The following is a 16,099-nucleotide window of genomic DNA, read 5'->3' on the forward strand; positions in this document are numbered from 1 at the left end:
CATCAAACAGAATGGTTTGATGTCATTGTTTGACTGTCCACTTTTATGCTTTGATTTTGTGACCTGAGTGACTAGTTCTAAGATAACAATATGTAATTTATCAACTAGTGATTTCTTACTTTTTTTTGGAAATTCTGTATTATTTCTACCCTTTTTTCTATTTTGCTTTTTTTTTTCTCTAAATAAAAAAAGAAAGAAAGAGCAACAGGGAAATTTTCTCATGGAGTAACACGGAGTTGATTATTCATCTTCAGTAAGGGAATCTGTTATAAGGGACATCTTTATCTCCCTTTATCATCTTTATCTCCCAGGACCTACCTCCAAGTAGTAGAGATCATCTTAGATCCTGATCCTCTGAAATATCATAAAGAATTTCTAAGGCTCCCAACATTCAGATCCTGCAAAGTTGTCACTGGGCATGCAGTGAGGGGAGATCGAGTGTCTCCTGAGGGGCGCTGTGTTGAGGCTGCTCCACTTGATTGGAGTCAGGCCATCCTAGATATGTAGCTTAGGCTGGGCTTGAATTCACTGTGTAGCCCAGGGTGACCTTGAACTCACAGTGATCTTGTCTTCTGGAAATCTGGGTTTACAGGCATGCAGCACCAGGAACTGGCTTTGCCAATTTATTTATTCATGTATTTATTTATTTATACAAAGACTCCCTAGGTAGCCCAGGCTGGTCTCAAACTGGCAGCAATTCTCCTGCTTTAGCCTCCTAAGTGGTAGAATTCCAGACACACTGGGTCTAACAATTGAACTTTGAGGGTAAAAACTCATACTCTCCTTTTCCCATATTTTATTTTATTTGTGTATTTTTGGTTTGTCTTGAGACAGAATCTTATTATGCAGCCCAGGCTGGCCTCGAAGTCCAATCCTCCTGTGTCCATCTCCCATGTGCTGGGATTACAGGCATTTACCACCATGCCATTTCTTCTCCCACATTTTAGATGAAAGATTTATCCACTCAGGTTAATCCTGAGTTCTGGTATTAATATTCAAATTGTGGAATCTGTGGTCTCATGACTCAATTTGTGATATGACTACCTAATTTTTATAATCAACTCTTTTTATAATCAATTGTTTTTATTCTAGTATCTTTTTCTTATTGCTAATTTATAACAAATAAGACATCGATGTTTTTTTGATACACCAAGTAATTAGAAAAAGAAAGAGTTTGGGCTTAATGGGGACATTTTAAATGGTATCTTTACAAAAGTGACTTTTATTCATAACTATAATATCCTGTCAGGCATGGGGGCACACATCTGTGATACTCACTCTGGGAGGCTGAGGCAGAGGGGTCACAGATTTAATGAATCCTATGGTGAGTAATTTAGAGATTTAGTGAGGACTTGTCTGAAACTTTAGAAAGGGTCGAGGACATGGATCAGTGCAAAGACCTTCTTGGATTCAATCCCCAATATGAGGGGGAAAAGGAGGAGGAGGAAGAGGATATCCTTACAATTCTGGACCACATTGTAGCCCCCTACAACGAAGTTATACATTGAAGACCTAACCCCCTGTAACCAGAAAACTGGTGCATTTGGAGAAAGAGGAAGTCAAGGTAAAACAAGAGCATAGGGGTGGCCCCTGATCCAACCTGACTGTTGTGCTTTGAAGAAGAAAAGGTTAAGATACAGACAGCAGGACTGGGCATAGTGGCACACAGTTGTAACCCAGCACTCAAGAGGCGGAGGCAGGAGGATTGCTGTGAGTTTGAGGCCAGCCTGGGCTACACAGTGAGTTCAAAACCAGCCTGGACTATATAGCAAGACCTTATCTCAAAGAAAAAAAAAACAAATAACAAAAAGAGACAAGATGAGGAACATCTGTGTGAATGAGTGTTGATACAATGAGTAGGTGACCACTCCAGGCCAGGAGCGAGACTTCTGAAGAAGCCAAATTTGGCCACACTTTGATTTTGGATTTCTAGCCCACAGCAGTAGTGGGGAAATTAATTTCTGTTGTTTAAACCACCCAGTCTGTGGTATTTAATATAGCAGCCCTAAGAAACAAATCTGATGATGCTGCACCAATATTTTGGTGTGTTTTGCCAGGAGAGAAGTGGAGTGGCTTTCTTATTCCAACACTATTTAAAGCTGTGCCTAGAATGAGCTGTTTCTAAAAGTAGACCAGTGCCTCTGTTGTGACAGCATCCCTTCAAATGGAAAGGCCCAGGGTCAAGCCCCAGCACTGCCAAGAAAAAAAAGGAACAGAAAGAGAGAGAGAAGGGGAGAAGGGGAGGGGAAGACAGGAAAGGGGAGGTGAGGAGAGCAGGGAAGGGGAGGGGAGAGGAAAGGAAAAAGGGTTTATTTTACTTACTGTCACTCTGGGAATCTCGTGGGTCGGTTGAAATTTCCATGCTGGACTGAAGGCCTTTATGGAAGATGTGTGTTTAGACGCAATTGCATGTAAGGCCTAGAAACACCACCTGTCTTTGTTTTTTTGGTACTGGGGTTTTAAACTCACTACCTTGTGCTTGCCAGGTGCTTGTGTCACTGAACGAAATCCCCGGGCCTCTGTTTTGTTTTTTAAAGTACTTTGGGAATCAGATCTACAAGGCACTTAATTGTAGCTCTAGAAATTCAAGATGTCAAGTGGTAAGTGAATATAAGGCGGTGGCTTGGACTTGCTTGTAGTTTAGAAAGGGACTGGAAGGTAGGCACTAGAAATTGCCTAGGGTATCATCCTCTTCCTCTTGTGTTTTCAAGTTTCATTTCAATGTATTCTGGACATAGGAGGGGTGCGATGTTGTGGGGTGGGGAGGGAGTAGGCCGGGGAGAATCTGTGGGTGGCAGCAGAGCCAGGGCTGTCTTTCCTTCCCACTTTTACCGAAGGCAGTTTGGAAAAGCCAAGCAACTCAGTTTAGGTCTCTGTTTTGTGCAGGAGTCTGAGGATATATTCCCTCTCCTGTACAGATTATCCTGGAGATTTCTCAGGTTCTATCTGTACATCAATTTTTCATCCCTTATTCTCCTTCATCCCCTGGTGTCACAAACTGAGAGGGTGTTTGTTTGTTTTTAGACAGTGCCTGGCTATGAACTCACCATCTAGCCCAGCCTGGCCTCCAATTCTCTCCTTGATCCTCCTTGCCTCAGCCTCCTGAGGGCTGGGATCATAGGTAGCCACCATGCCCAGAATGATGATTATGCTTTTATACACTAGGGTACACAGCTATTATTGTAATATCACCACTGTCAGCATTTAGAGTCTGAGACACTAGAATAAGGATTTTTTAATACTGGGAATTAAATCCAAGTCCTTCACACTGAGCTGTATTTCCAACACGTTTGTCATTCATTTGTTGTTGTTGTTGATTTATTTCAACTTTGTATCTCATTTGACCAAACAGATCAGTACACTTTATTATATGTCAAAAAAATTTTTTTAAGAGTAGGAACTTTTATTGCAGAAAAGAAATGAGGAATAGGGGTGAGGAGTAAGACAGGAGGGGTCCCAAATAGGTTGCCTTCTTGTTCCTTATTTTGAGACAGGATTTAACTAAATAGCTAAATTGCCCAGCTAATTGCTGGGTTTGAACTTTGTCTTCCTACCACAATCTCCCAGAATGTTGAGATTTACAGGCATATACCATCACCAGTTTAGAATAAAAATTTTAACTCAGCTGGATGCGGGGCTGGGGATTTAGCTCAGTGGCATAAGCCTGAACTGCATAGAGAGACCCTGTCTCAAAAATTTTTTTTTATAACTCATAAAACGTTATAACAAACACAACTAAAGGCTGACAACATTCTGGAGCAATTTTAAAGTATGTAGTCTCTTCAAAACTCATTCAGCATAATCTAAAATTTATATGTTGTTTTCAGAAAGTATTAAAGCAACAGGCATGGTGGTGCACACTTGTAATTGAAGCATTTAGGAGGCTGAGGTAGGAGAATGTTGAGTTTGAGACTAGCCTGGGCTATACATAGAGAGCTCAAGATTCAACTCACTATGCTAGCATGAGCTACACAGTAAGATTCTGCCTCAAAAACAAAAATAAAAACAAAACAAAAAATTAAAGGAATAAAAATAAGGTACTTGAGAAAATATATTCAAAATTTCATAAGGCATTATTGTAACTGACTTGTATATGACCTAAAAAAAAAAATCCCACTTTTTCTAGGGTATATGATAAGAACAAAATTGTATTTGATAGCTTGTCATTGTTATTTGATCAAGAATTTAAAGACTATAATGATATACATAAAATGAATTTCATTTCTTTATTGTCCTGGGGATTGATTTCAGGGCCTCACATACGTTGGGGAAGTCCTCTGCCCCTGAGCTGCATTCCCTAGCCCTTTTTAAAACTTCATTTTGAGAGAGTGAGTCCCTTGCTAAATTTTCCAGGCTGGCTTCAAACATGTGATCCCCTTGCCTCAGTCTCCCAAGTACCTGGAGATTATGGGTATATACCATCACACTCAACCATAAAATTAAAAATAAATTTTTTTGTAGTACAAGGGATTGAACCCTGAGCTTTTTCACTGAGCTACATCCCTATTCCTTAATTTTTTTTTTTTTAAATTTTGAGAAAGAGTCCTGCTAAATCACTAAATTACCCAGGCTAGGTTTGACTTTTTGATCCTCCTACTTCAGCTTCCCAGACGGCTGAGACTATAGGTATGCACCACAATGCCTGGCTGTCATAAAATGAATTTTAAAAATTTTTATTGAACACTTACTGTGTGGTAGCACAAAGCACTTCATACAAAATGATTCATTTAATTTTCAAGATATATTAGTGGTAGAGGCCAGCGCAGAGTCTAAATTTCTGAGCATTCCAAATGAGATTAAATAAAATATGAAACAGAACTGAATGGTTTAAATTGTCTTGAAGCTACAAAGTAATAATTTCTAAAAACAAATGACTATAAAACATGTAAGCTCTCTGCCTTAACTAGTGCATTCTTAACATTTTAGCTTTAGTTTATGGCACCTCATAAAACACTATTTGTTTTCTGTAGCAACAGAGATATCTCTAAATTAAATGAATAATCAACATTAAGGGTTTGACATTTAAACCAGGCATCTTGTAATGCCAACACTTCAGAGGCTGAGGCAAAAGTATTGCCACAAATTCTAGGTCAGTCTGAGCTATGCAGAAAGTTCAAGGCCAACCTGGACTATTGTGTCTCAAAAAACAGCAAGATCGTGTCCCAAAAAACAGCAAAAAGCTTTGAAATTGAAATTATATATGTACATTTGGTTTGTTATGTACATTTAAACCAACATAATGTCTCATTCAATCTTATTTGCCCTCATTCACAATGAATGTCAACACAATGACAATTATAAAAACAATTTTTAGGGGCTGGGGATTTAGCTCAGCGGCATAAGCACCTGCGTTGCAAGCAGGCAGTCGTGAGTTCGATCCCTGGTACTGATAAAAAGGAAAAAAAAGACAAAAAAAATTTTTAAAAAACAGCATAAATCGGGGGAAAAAGCTCAATTCATTAGTTAAAATTTCAAAATGGCTGACAATGTTATGGAATAAATGGAATAAAACTCCGATTATGTTTTCTTTTGCCCCTCCTGCTGAATTCCCACATTATCTTCCTTCTCAATAGATTTAAGTCTCAGAGGACTTGATATAACTCGTAATTTTAGTTTAACCACAACATATAAATGACTTCTTAGAGACTAGTCCTGATTATAAATGCTTGTTTCTTCAAAGTTGCTCCTTTTTTTCTGCTAAATTTTATGATTAAAATGATTTTTTTCATTAAAATGAACTTTGAGAAACACCCCTGCTTTTAATTTTTAACTGAAATATTGATGACACAAAAATAAATTTTAAAAATCCTATCAGGGAATTTTGAAGGGTCTTTGCCATCTAAAGTACAATATTAATGTTTCAAATAATTATATTATCTAGGTTGCTTGTTCTGGAAGCTGAGTTACTCGTGCTTCACCTACACAGAGAAGTTGGCATGCTTGCATAGCAACAGCTGCTAAAACCTTGTTGTGGAAGGTTCCCTAGGAGTGAGCGGGAGGAGGAGGAAAAGGCAGGAGGAACACATTAATCTTTTTTTTTTTTCTAGCAGGGACAGCGGCCTTGTTTGAGAGAAAACCTTTTTAAGAGATATCCTTTAAATTAACGTGCTAGCCTAATTCCCTTGTAGTAGCTGAGATTACCATTTGCAGAGTATATACCCAGATGTTCACTGGATCCCTACAATCAAGGAAGGACCTTCTGTTTTTCTTTTGTCTTCCTATACTTAGGATAAAATTTAATTTCCAAGGCACAGTAAGAAATCAACAATAATTAACAATAAAATAGGAAAGCTATAACAACATACTATAACAAGTCATTTAAAACATGAATTATTCGTTTCTGGAATTTCCTATGTAATATTTTCAGAGAAGTGACTGCGAGCACAGAAAATTCATAGTAGAAGCTAGTATATTAGCGAGCTGGGGAGATGAGGATAGATTTGGTCCACTTCAAAGGCAGCAAATTCAGTCAATAAGTCTTCTAAAAAGAAGCTGTAATTTTAGTGGGAGGATACTATTAACTAAAAAGAATCCTTCCTTGCTAAGTTTGGGCAAGTGCGTGATACATGTTTTACAACTATAAAAACACTATATTACAGTAATTCAATTTACTATCAAGTTAAGAGACAGAAGCATAATTTTTCTTGGTAGTAGCAATGATGCCAGCCATGAAGGGACAGAACAAATTCTCTTCTTCCCCAGGCCTTGATAGACCTGAAGTAAAGTGTAGAGTATAGAGCATTAAGTGGGTGTTTATTTGAGAACTCTTTATTTTAGACCATTTATTTTGAAAGTAATACCATATGGTATTAAAAATAATTCTATAACCAGGCGTGGGGCTGCGCAGGCCTGTAATCTCAACATTCAGCAGGCTGAGGCAGGAGGGTCACAAGTTGGAATATAGAGCGAAACTCTCAAAACAAAAATTCTATTCAGATCTCTCTCTTCAAAAGCAAGAATTTGGCTAACCTGAATTGTCAAGATGTCCCCTACCCCCCTCCACCAGGCAACTTTTCAAAGGTGCAAAAGTTGGTTTTTTAATCCAGGAGAGCTTCTACTGGAATCTTCTCCTGTCACCCGGTGCTGCTCTTAATTGTTCACCCAGCTGGAGAGAGACTAAGGCACCAGGGCTGGTCAGTCTACGGGGTGCTCCACTGCCTCGGGAGGCTGAACTGTTTGGATTCTCTGTGACAGGTGACGGAGAGCAAAACTAGTGTTACGGAGAAATGCGAAGGAAAAAAACGTGGCGTGTGAGGTGAGGCGTCCGCAAAAGAAAAGGACACAGAAAGGGTGCAGCGCAGTGACAGCCACAGGAGTACTGACAGCGCGGAACCCGACGGCAAAAACGGAACTGTTCCAATTCATCCCGTCCGCCTGGGCCCAAGGCGTCGTCACGGGCGGACAGGGCGGACGCCGGCAACTGGGCAACTGCACCGGCACCGGCTCCCGGCTCGGGGCGTGGGGGCGCGGGCGCGTCGCGGGCTCCTCCCGGGCGTCGTGGCTGCTGACTCAGAGCTTCGCCCCGCGCCCGCCCCGCCCTCCGCTCGCCCCGCCCACTCCCTTTCGCCCCGCCCCAGGAGGCGGAGCCTCGCCCTCTTCTCCGCCCCAGTCTCCGGGGCGGGCCGGAGTCTGAGGAAGAGGAAGGAGACGAGGACAACGAGCTACCGGGCGGCAGAGGACTGGGGGGAGGAGGAGGAGGAGGAGAAGGAGGAGGAGGAGGAGGAAGAGGAGGCCGACCAACAAGATGGCCCCTGCTGCAGGAGCAGCCTCGGCAGCAGCAGGTGGGGGGCTGGAGGCGGCGCTGGTGGTAGCGGCGGCGACAGCCGTGGCCCGGCGGCCTGGGACAGAGTCAGAGTCGATGGTGGCAGCAGCGACGACGGCGGCTGCCGCGGCGGTGGCGACGGCCGCGGAAACTCGGAGCTGAGAGGAGCTGCGGCTCGGACCAGCGCGGTGAGCGGCGGGCTGCGCGGGCAGCTGGGGCTGCGGTCGGTCTGAACAATAGGCGGCTGCGGCGGAGAAGGGGCCGGCCGCGCCCGCCCGACCTCCCCGGCCCGGGTGTCACTGGCCGGCGTCCTGTAGGCCTCAGGCCTCCGCGTGCCGTCCGCTGGGCCTGCCGGGGGACGGAGGCCGAGGGAAGGAGAGGGCCACCGCTGCCGGGTCCCCCAGCCCCCGTGAGGGCCGCGGCCGGCGGAGAGGCGCGCTGGAAATGCTGTGGGGACCCCGTCGGCTGGTGTGGGAGGGCGGAGGCGTCTGTAAACAGGCGCGGCCCCGGCGTCCCCACCTCGGGGCTGCTCCCTCCCCTGCCTCTCTCCTGCCGAGTGCGCTTTACGGTGTCCGTTTCCCTGGAACGCCTGGAAATTAAGCCCCAGACAATCTTGTTTCCCCTTGTTAGCGAAGGGAAAATTGAGCGTGCAGGTGTCTTTAAAAAAAAAAAAAGTAGTGCAAAAACAACAAAACACAAAATGTGGTTCTTGGTCAAGGACGGGGCGATGAAGGTTGTATCTGTGCAGACGTCTCTAAGCATCAGTTCTCTGTAAACATCACTGCCGCTCGCGTCCCTGGTGAGAGTGAGTTGAAACAAGGGCTCTTCTGGAGCAGTAATGGTATAACTCTTGACATTCCAAAATAGTCCCAGAAATTAGAAACAAAGCCACTTACTGGCAACGCGGAGACAAAATTGTAATGTTGGAGTAGAACTTTTCTCCAAACGACCCGTTTTGAATTATCTGTGTGCGAAGCAAGAAACATTAACTAGCCTAAAATGCACTTCTTCAAGAGTGAGAAGTGGTTTATCTCCAGCCATAGTACTTCTTGTAGTTTTAGTTTTGCCTTTTACTAATTTGTCCTAAAATTATTCAAGACCAATCTTTTCCTGTAAGTTCGATTTCTAAGCCATAATTTGTAGGATTTCAAAACTTTTACAAATTGCTAAAAAACAACAACAACTGTGGTTTTGTTTTGAAAATTGCTTTCCACTGCTTAATATTCAGTTGCAGTCTCTCATGGTAGGGGCTTTAGTTCGAATTCTTAAAGGGAAGATTGACCGTTCAGAGAGAGTAACAGTTAATATCTTTTGCCCTTTTAAAAAGGGTGAATTTCAAATTGGAATTGTGTGTCTATCATAATTAAAAGCATTGTCAGGTGATAAGTTTAATGAACGGACTAGTCTAGTTCCTACTTCTTTCACAAGAATAGACAATTAATTGAATAAACGTGGAGGATTTGAAGGCTAGTGGATAAACAGTACTTTATGCCTAACCGTTGTGGATATTATGCTCTTTTGAACGATGGTGAACTTTCAGATGGAAATTGATTTTACTTATTTTATGTCAAAATTGTTTAAAGATGTGGTTCCTCAATTGTTATATCTTCAATATCAGTGTTTAGTCTCATTTCAGTTAAGATTTTCTCACGTAATAATGTGAACATTTCCTAAGAAGCCTTGAAGTCATAACGTAAACATTATACTTTCATTTTCTTAGTAAAAGTTAAAACAAATGTTAATATTGGATTCTTTTTAAAGATTTGGAAAGGATAATTTTGTTCCTGAAAGAAATTTTAGCGCATATTTGTTGGGTAGAAACATCTCACTTAATCCTCTTAATTATGCTGCAGTGTTGATAGTATTGTCTTTACTCATGCAAAGAAACTGAGGCTAGGAGAAGCTGAGTAACTACCATAGCAGAAAGGTCATATACTTATTGTTTCTAGTCTGTTCTGTTTGATTTGTACTATGTCCAAAGTTGTCTGCAGCTATTTTGAAGGCATCAAAAAGCATTATGCCTTCAAATGCTTCATTATTGATTTCATAATGATTTTTAGCCCTGCTTCTTTTGCACTGATTTGTTTTGATTGGTTTTATTGTGTTTTATCCTCATTAAAATAAATAAATAATTTTAAAATAAATAAAAAAGTAAAATTTTAAAAAGGTCATATCCTAAAGTAGAAGAACTTACTCAAACTCAGGGCTTTACTGCTGCCACCATATATGTCACTACTAAATTTTGAAACATCATCTGTGTTAAATTTTTTTTTAAACCTCAAACTATGTTTTGTAATACAGTACTTGGCATTAGCTCTACTTTTCTATTATCCCCTGCCAAATACTCACTTACGTGACCAAGAAAGTATTTATTCATATGAATCAGAAAAGAAACACTTATTTTTGTTTTCTGCAAAACTGAGTACTATGAAATAAACTGATACCATTTAAATAGAATAGATTTGTGACATAGCTATTAATTTACTATGTAAATTAAGTATTGTTATTCTGTTTCTTGGATATTAAATTTTGTTCATAAAATTAAAAAATTTGTTATGTAAACAATTACAAAATTGTACCTTTGAAGTACTTCATGAAAATTTAGAAGTAACTTTTTAGAACTTTCAGTGGTGTTAAAGATGAGTCAGATAATGTTTGAAATTTGTTTATAATTTTTTTAAACCACAGATCATTGAGAATGTGCAGTATTTTTCACCTCAGATGTTTGACGTGGAGTTTGATGGGGTCTAATAAGTTTTATCCCTGAATGTCTCTTGAAAGTGGGGAGCATCCAACAGAGTGAAAAATAAACTGATAGATGATCCTATTTGGTGAACACCTCAGATCAGATGTTCCCTGGCAGGGACTCTGACCTGGTTTAGGTTTGGCCCTGTCTATGTTTAGGATTAGATATTCTTCAGGAGTGGATTCACTAGATTGGCCTGTACCAGTCATGGTGAACCACTCAGTGCTTTTAGTGATGCAAATACCCTGCTGTTCGCATGTGTGCTCTATTTACTAGCTTATACCAGAACAGCTACAGATTTCAAAATCAGCCTGTTCCCTAGGATCCACATAGAGATCTCCTTTTCTTTTGTTTAATCCTGAAGTCTGTGCTGGGTTGAACTCAGAGAGTATAAGAAAAATGTTGTAGGCATTTGTACAAGGAAATATTTTTTATTCTAGATTTCTTAGTGTATTCTTACATTTCACTGAGAGGGGTACCAATCTGCAGTGATGTTGCCTTGCATACCCTGAATAATTAGAAAGCATTCATTTCTGTTATTGATCATACTTGTGCTTGTTTTCCTCTAATGTAATAATGTTTACTTTTGTATAATAGATAAGATACTTTATGTTTTCCTAATGGATTGAACTTTGGAGAAAACTTTCCCTAAATTTGAATTCACTTTACATTCAGTGTCACAGGAGTAAATGTTTTAGGTCTCTTTTTTATTTTTTGTTTTTGTAAATGGTATTCGAGTAGTTCACTTTGTATTACAGGTGGTTTTTTGTTTTTTGTTTTTTGTTTTTTGGTGTCAGCGTTTGCCAAGCAGGCACTTACTCCGCTGAGCTAAACCCCCAGCCCCTCTTTATTTTTCTCTGAGATTATTTACACATGTAATTGAGCAATATTCTTTTGATACTTACCAAGCATTGTTTTCAGTTGACATCATTAGAGCTCTCACTGATTATAGTTGTGTGCACATATAATAATTTAATTTATAATGCATTTTTTCTAAAAATCTCTAAGACTTAACGTAGCATTTGAACCTGGTAGCAATATGGGGTTTGTTTTTTAGGGTGGGGGGACTGGTGCTGGAGATCAAACCCAGGGCCTGACATGCACTTGACAGATGCTTTCCTATGAGGCTACACGGTGGTATTGTTTTTTCTGAAGAGTTGAATTTTGTCAGGATGGTGAGGAGGCAAGGGAGGCCAGTAGTGCTGGGGTAACGCAGGGTTTTTACACTAAACTGTATCCCCAAACATTTTTTTTTTTGAGACAAGGTCTTGCTAAGTCTAGTTCATGATCCTCCTGCCTCTGCCTCCCAGATCAGGGATTATAGATATGTGCCTCTGGGCCCAGCGATGAGGTGAAATTTACATAAATTAACCATGTCATCATAGTGAACAGTTTAGTAGCTTCTAGTACATTTGTAATGTTTCATAACCACAATCTCTGTCTAATTCAGAAAATTCCCCTCTCCTCTACATTCCTGGTACCCATTCCATTTTTTAACCTCTGGATTTAAATAAAATTATTTTGAGATAACATTAAGGAGGAACATTATGTGCAGTTGAATCTACAGGAAAACCTTTGGGATGTGATTAAGAACAAAAAACCACCTCTTTGCACTGCCAATCTAAGTATAGTAAGCATGCTGCTAGGGGCTCTTTGTGAAAGAAAACTTGAGAGTTTTAACAGTTTTTGGTTTTAGTTTTGGGGTTTTTTTGGTTTTTGTTTTTTGAAATAGGGTCTTGCTGTGTAGTTCAGACTGGCTTTTAACTTGGTATGTAGCCCAGACTGGCTTCAAACTTGCAGCCATTCTCTGTCTCAGCCTCCCAAATTCTAGGATTATAGGGCTGGTTTTTGCTTTTTCAGAATATATTGAGATTCTTTGGCTAATTGGTGTTTTTTAAACTCATTTGTAAGAATTAACTAAAATGTAGTGTTCTATACAAATATGAGCATCTAAAACACTCATCTAGAAATCATGCCTTTTAGTTTTTAGGTACAGAAGAAAAGAAATACAAGTCAAACCATTATCTTTTTTTTTTTTTTTTTTTGTCTTTTTCCTTTTTATCGGTACCAGGGATCGAACTCATGACTGCCTGCTTGCAAGGCAGGCGCTTATGCCGATGAGCTAAATCTCCAGCCCCTTTTGTTATTTTTGAGACAGGGTCTTGCAGTGTAATCCATGCTGGACTCAGGCTGTGTAGCTCAGACTGACCTCAAACTCTGCAATCCTCCTGCTTTAGCCTCCCCAGGGTTGGGATTACAGATGTGCACCACCAAGCCTGGTGAAAAGAAATATAAACAAAGGACTTGAAGTCACACTGAGATATGGTTTTTAGAATTACATTGAAACTGTTTGATATCTATGATTATAACTTTATGACTTTTACTTATTTAATGTTTAGCATATTTGGAGTTTCTAATCCTTGTTAAAGGGAGTACTTTTTAACCCTGTTAAATTATCTTTGGGGAGGGTTCGCTTTGTTGTCTGGGCTGATCTCAAACTCATGAGCTCAAGTAAATGGAACCTCTGGTCTTACACCACCACGCCTACCTTTTTTGTGTGATTCTTAGAGACCTAGATGGTTGCCCTGTGGTTGACTTTCTCCCAAGACAGACAGAGACTGTTACAGAAGCCCTTTTTCTGACAGGTTTCTTTCACTCAGCAAAATTCATTTAAGGATCCTTTTGCATAGCTTTACAACTCATTTCATTTTACCACTGGATAACACTCTATTGTTGGATACATTTAAATATGAACTAAATAAAATCGAAAATTTAGTTTCTTGGTCATACCAGCACAATCCAAGGGCTCAATAGCCACACATGGCTAGTGCCTACCACAGTGGAAAGCATGTGTTCACGTTTCATTTTTCTATTTATATTTATTTTCATGGAGAATGTGCTTATTTACAGGGTCTTAATTTGTCCTTATGCCTGCATTTTCAGTACTTTAATCTGTTTTGTTGCTTGTGCCATCAGCTAATAATAGCATCATTTAAAATAACTGTGTAGCCTTAATGTATGGTTTCCTTTCCTTTTCCTCTTCTTTGTCCCTCAAATCTAATGTCATTTTACTTTTATATTTATTTTTACTTTTTTTATTTCCTCTAAACCTTTTGAATATTTAGAAATACAGGTCTCAGAGGCAGTCAGTGATAGAGTTGGAATTAGAACCTAGATCTTCCTGTTTTAATTCTCTCATAGAATTAACCACTATTGGGTTTGCTTTTTTAAAGTTAGAATCATATTTGGAGAGGTTATTGATGACCATTTGATTATATATTATGTAATTTTAAAGTATCCTTATAATTTATATAGGCCGTCACTACAGATTCAGTAAGTTTATCACTCATTATTTAGATAATTAGAATCTCAAATGAGAGCTGGGCATGATCATGCATATGTGTAATTTCTGCACTCTGGTAGGCTGATACAGGAGAATCACAAGTTTGAGCCCCAGCCTGGGCAATTTAGTGACATAGCAAGACCCTGTCTCAAAATAAAAAATTAAAAAAAAAATTGCTAGGGATGTAGCTCAGTGCTAATTGGGTTCAGTCCCCAGTAGCGGTAGGAGGACAGAATCTCAAATGAGGAAATTTGTCTTATGTCTGATTTCTGTGTATAAAGAGAAACTCAGTTGTGACTAAAAGGGTTTTCCTTCATGTGTTACCTAAAGATAACAAAAAATTTCTAGTGCTAACATAATTTGGCTGGTTGGGTAAATAGTATTTAATTGAACATTTTGGGTTATCCACAATTCGTTATTAACATCAGCATTTAAATTCTGTTCAAAGTATACCAGGGGTGGTGGCATATGCCCATAATTTCAGCACTGGGAAGGCTGAGGCAGGAGGATTGCTGTGATTTTGAGGGCTGGCTGGGCTACATAGTGAGTTCAAGGCCAGCCTGAACTATGTAGTGTAACCTTGCCTTAAAAAAAAAAATCTATTCAAACTGCACTTTGATCTGTAAGTCCAAATAGATTACACTGGGAGCTTGTATTTTTCCTAAACTGATGATATAAAGTGTCTATAACTGGAGAAATAGAGAGCCTCATTTCAATTTCTCTCTCTCTCTCTCTCATAAACTCTGGTATTTAGTTTTTTGGTACAACTCGTCACACATTCTATGGTCTTGATTTGACCTTTACTATATACTGGGTATACTTGCATAAAAGTCCTTTTTTTTTTTTTTTTCATCCATACTTTCTGCTAAAGGGTTGTTTTCTGTTTTGTTTGGCACTGGGGATTAAACCCAGGCTCTTCACAGTGAGCTATATCTTCTACTTTTTATTTTGAGTTAGGGTTTGGCCAAGTCAACCAGGGTGAACCCTTAACTTGTAATACTCCTGCTTCAGCCTTCCAGAGTGCTGAATTACAGGTATGTGCCACCACATCCAGCAGACACCTGGATATAAATCTTGATTTTGAAATGCTTGCTCTATAATTACTGCTTATGTCCTTTTTTTTTTTTTTTTTTTTTTTTTTTTTTTTTTTTTTTTTTTTTTTTTGGTCTGTTTGAGACAGGATCTCTCTGTGCAATTCAGGCTGGCCTTGGGCTCACTTTGTAGCCCAGCTGGTTTTGAACTCGCAATGATCCTCCTGCCTCAGCCTCCCGAGTGCTGGGATTACAGGCGTGAGACACCATGCCTGGCTTATAATTACTGCTTTTGAAACTCTTTTTTTATATTAATTACCCATTGATAGCAAGTTTTCAACTGTTCTGATTAAAACTGTCACTGTTTAAATCTAGCCTCTCATTAAGTTTACTAAAAACCTAAAAAGGTTGGGCATAGCAGTACATGCCTGTAATCTCATCACTTGCAAGGCCAGAGGATCTTTATGAGTTCTAGGATAGCTGGGTTACATAGTGAGTTTGAGGTTAGCCTGGAATACATAGTGAGACTCTGTCAATACCCATATCCCCTAAAAAAGTATGTAAGGCTTTCCATGTATTTTTAAATTAAGTTATGAGTTCATTGGCTTGATGCATTATCTAAGTCCGTTTTACTGTTTGAAAATGTGGAATAACAGAAGAGGAAGGAGGAATTAGAATTAGGGTATTAATTTAAAATAAAATGATCAGGAAAGGCTCTTTCTGAGGGAAATCACATGTTAATACTTACAGAGAAATAGCGTAAGAGTTAGGGAAAGAATGAGACCAACCATTTTTTAAAGAACTGGACTCACTATTTTTTCTAAAGTATAATAGTGGATTTATCTACTTTTTGTGCAACTCTTATCAGACTTCATTTGCTCTTTTATTCCCTTTTCACTGCCACACATACTACACAATCCTAAGAGTAAATATAATCCCTTGAGGATTGTCATTACATATTTTGAAGAAAGCACTTCAAAATGAAGATTGTATTTCATTCTGACCTAGTAGCAGTAAATCATTAAGTTCTCTAATGGTAGCAGCTATTTGGGAATTACCAAAACAAATTCTTTTACAATTTATATTGCTGTTCCAAACTACCTTATGAAAAGATGGAAGAGTAATTAATACCATATAAGTGAGATTCACTGTAGCTATAACCCTCTGTTTGGAGTTCATGTAGTAATTTGTTCATTCTTTTAAACTCTTCAAAATGA

General features: G+C 39.4%; 1 protein-coding gene across 7 annotated transcripts in view; it reads left to right on the top strand.

Moving 5' to 3' along the window:
- Positions 1–7,789: 7,789 nt before the first annotated feature.
- The window catches only part of Rc3h1 (ring finger and CCCH-type domains 1), a 72,175-nt gene continuing 63,865 nt past the window's right edge, over positions 7,790–16,099 (top strand). For all 7 annotated transcript variants that reach the window (XM_063239999.1, XM_063240001.1, XM_063240002.1 and 4 more), the window contains exon 1: positions 7,790–7,950. The gene's annotated coding sequence lies outside the window, so the exon portion shown is untranslated. The remainder of the gene's footprint in view (positions 7,951–16,099) is intronic.

The sequence above is a fragment of the Cavia porcellus genome, unplaced genomic scaffold (genome assembly GCF_034190915.1).
Source record: "Cavia porcellus strain 051 isolate PalLab524CR breed Dunkin Hartley unplaced genomic scaffold, mCavPor4.1 scaffold_29, whole genome shotgun sequence".
NCBI lineage: Eukaryota > Metazoa > Chordata > Mammalia > Rodentia > Caviidae > Cavia > Cavia porcellus.